Genomic DNA, 3,770 nt, shown 5'->3' on the forward strand with positions numbered 1-3,770 from the left:
ACAGGGAGCGGCCCGAGCCTACAGTTCCACATAGCAGCTCATCCCACGGTGAAGGAAACTCTTGGAGTTAGCCAACAAAAATGGAATTCAAATTTGGAACCAGACCTCACCTGATATATTTTAATTGATTGCCATGTGATTGGCCATCTGTTTATAATTTGAATGTCTTTTCTTTGTTTGAGAAATGCTTTTTTTTTTTTTTTTTTTTTTTTTGTAGAGGGTGGGACCCATGCTCCCCTCAATTTCTATATGGAAAAAAAATATTTTCTATCTTTTCATTGCTTTGCTGAATAGCTTTCAACAAGCTTTTGAAAAAAGTCTGGATCCAGATTTCCAAAGCAGCAACTGATGGCTATGCTTAAACAATGGGGTATTTTATGGGCTGTAAAGCTCTTATTATTAAGTAATTTTTGGTTGTGATAATTTTAATGATAGTAGTAAACTATTTTAGAGGCTGGAAGATGATGAAACTTTTAAAATCAGTTGAAATTATTTAAATTCAATTTACACCTTAAGGACTAAATCCAATTTATTATTTAGCTATAGCTTTAGGTCTATAACTTATTTGAATGTTATCATTCAGTTGATTTAGAAGATTTTTTTTTAACACCTACAGCACCTGGTCTTCCTAGGTGGTCTCCCACCCAAGTACTAACCAGATCCGACTTTGCTTAGCTTCCGAGATCAGACAAGATCGGACACGTTCAAGTGGTGTGGCCGTAGACACCATTCAGTTGATGCTAGCTAGGATTATGGATCAAAATGATCAGTCCTTAAACTTTCTAGAAATACAGAAATTGTTTTATTTTCTCAATTTAAAATACACTAATCTTCATGGGTCTAACTTTGATTCTATTGTCTAAACCTCACTTTTATGAGTCTCTTATCAAAATTTTGGTAGTTAATACACCAAAATTCCCACTCGAGTGAATGGGAAGCCTGAGTTGCAGCAAGGCCTTTGATTTACACAGTGTGATTGTTTCAAGACTTTGGATCTGAGTTCTTAAAGAAAAGAGCAGAGGTTCTCAAACTTTGGTGCATCAGAACAACCATGGGAATCCAGCCTGAGCCCAAACCCATGGAACCAGAACCAGGGGTCAGGGCATCTTTACCCGCCGCAAGCCGCTCAGGTCATTCTGATGCACACCAAAGTCTGGGAACAAGAGAGCGAGTCCAGCCCAAAGGCCAGGTCTGCCCATTGCCTGTTTTTCTAAATGTTTTATTGAAAGAGCCACACCCATCACCTTTGTATTGTCCATGGCTGCTTTTACGCTGTAATGGCAGAGTTGAATAGTATGACAAAGACCATATGGCCCACAAATCTGAAAATATTTACTATCTGGCCCTTTGCTAAAAAGAATTTGCCTACTCCTGAACAAGATGAATGATTTAAAAAGAAATATATTTTTCCAGATCAATTCCTCCATTCATTCAGTCATATACCTAGACAAATAGGAACTAAAAATCATAGAAACGTTCATGGGGTTAAAAAGGACTTTTGGCATTGCCTTTTAATTTTATTCAAATCTTTCAAATGTTTTAAAAAAATGAAGAGAAAATCTAAGTTGGATAATATATTTTTTAAAAATTAACTGTGTTTGATTAAGATTTTGGTTATTACTAATTTTCCACTGTGTTGCTGCAAAATGACTCATTGTGAAATTAAACTCTGTAATATCATAAATTTTAGCACTGATTAAAGTGACGTTCAAATATAAGAAAAAGCAAACCTATTTATCTCAAAAGGTGGGTAACTATTTAAAAGATTATAGGGACTAAGAAGTGTGTTTGGATTGAGCAAGGCAGTGAAATGGGGAAAAGGGCTAATGATCTTCAGAGCGGCCCAGCCAAAGACAGCACATCATAAAACAAGGATACTTTGTGGTGATACAGTACAAGAATGCTCTGTACACAGTATGAAGCATCTTGAAATGTGAATAAATTGGATTAACTTCCAAAAACAATAGATACGCTCAAGTGAATGGGAAGCCTGAGTCGCAGCATGGGCTTTGATTTACATGGTGTGATTGTTCCAAGGCGCTCGGCCCTTCCCGAAGGCTGCAGTGGACTTCCCTCCCAGCGCCCGCAGGAGAGGTTGAATTGACATCACAGAAAATTGTCAGCAGAAAAGAGAGACTGATTGCCCAGCTGCAGGAGGGAGTTGGAGAAGGGAATTAGGTTCCTTACACCTTGTTCATCATGTCATTCACTGGCTTCTTCAAAGATCTTCAGTGACTTCTTATGACTTAAAGGATTAAAGTCAAACCTCAGCTGGCATTTCGGGTGTTCTCTAGTCCTCCCCTTATGCTGGTATCACAAAGCATTTTCATGTCTATCACCTCATTCGATCTTTACAGTACCCTCATACAAGTCAGAGGAGGAGGTAGCATTTTCTTCATAGAAATGAATAAGCTCAGGGATAGCTGGCTTGATAGACCGGCTAAAGGTCAGACGGCAGGAAGGGTCTGAGTGAGGGCTGGAACACACGTCTCCTGCACCGCGCGACACGATCATAATATTTTTCTCTGAGTTAGACTTGTTCCCCAAACACACCCGATGCTTGCCCGTGTTTGCCCCACGGGATGCTGCTGCTCTTTCCTCCATGTTGAATGCCACCTTTTATGTTCTAGTTCATTTCCCGTCTCTGCTAGCAAACATTTCCTAAGCTCCAGTATTTAGGGCTCTTTTTCTCTCCCTCTGAACTCGCACACTTTTTGTTGACACTATTTCTTCTTCTTAGAATCCTACCATGCTTTGTGGCACCTATCACCTTGTTGGGGGTTTGTATTGTGCAGTGGGACTCTTGAATTACTCTTTAATTTTGCGCATGTGTATGCCCCACGTCTTCAAAAGAACTGAATGCTCTTTGAGGGTGTGTCTATGTAGCAGGTTTTTCTTTTTTCCTCCATGATGCCTCACATAATACATAAAGAAGGTGGGGGCCCAATGAATATTTGTTGGATCAATGATTTCATTCTTATGCTATCTCTGAAGATGATTAAGAGAAATGAGATGAAACTGAAAAAGGGAGACCAGGTTGCAGGTCATAAATGTGCTTTTAATAGCAAACTCTTTTCTATCGAATCAAAATATTCCAAGGACAGCAGCTGATGCTCCATGGTTAGCTGAAGCCCAGAGTCATAAGGGCTGAATGATCTCAAACTGGGCATAACATAAACCAACCCATAAGAAATTAAGACTTGGAATAGACAACAACAAGACATTAGGCCAGCAACTCACAGGCAGTTGGCATAACAGGAAGAAAGAGAAAGACAGGTTTTTTTTCCTCTCAAAATGTTGGCCTGGCCATACCTATCCCTACCTTCCTGAAGCCAGTGCTTTCCTGTCCTGGGCACAGGGGCACAGCTGCGGGCAGGCAAACCCTTTCTTGGAGCTTCGCTAAGGTATTCTCATCTCTCTTTGATTAAGGATTAAAACTAACATTTGACAAATGCGAAATAAAATCCGTGAAAGCATCGCCTCACAGGTCTGGCACTTCCCGAAGCGCAGGATTAGCGAAGCCTTGCCGATGCCCGATGCCCGCCTCGTGCCGCTCTCACTCGCTGGGGTGCTTCCTCCAGGCATCTGCGCCGGCCGTTTCCTTCCCAGTTGCACTGACACCGTTCTCGCTCTAGGATCAGTACATGAAATGACTGAGGGTTAATCTCGCCTCTTGTGCTGACCACACCTGCGATCAGTATTCTCCGGGCTCAGAGCCCAGGCAGCTAGGCAGTGCTGTGTGGTCTATACCACATTTCTCCTGTTTCTGG

General features: G+C 41.2%; 1 pseudogene; it reads right to left on the minus strand.

Moving 5' to 3' along the window:
* Positions 1-607: 607 nt before the first annotated feature.
* LOC118612205 lies at positions 608-725 on the minus strand (annotated as a pseudogene).
* Positions 726-3,770: the final 3,045 nt, after the last annotated feature.

This window comes from Rousettus aegyptiacus, unplaced genomic scaffold (assembly GCF_014176215.1).
Source record: "Rousettus aegyptiacus isolate mRouAeg1 unplaced genomic scaffold, mRouAeg1.p scaffold_m13_p_15, whole genome shotgun sequence".
Lineage (NCBI taxonomy): Eukaryota > Metazoa > Chordata > Mammalia > Chiroptera > Pteropodidae > Rousettus > Rousettus aegyptiacus.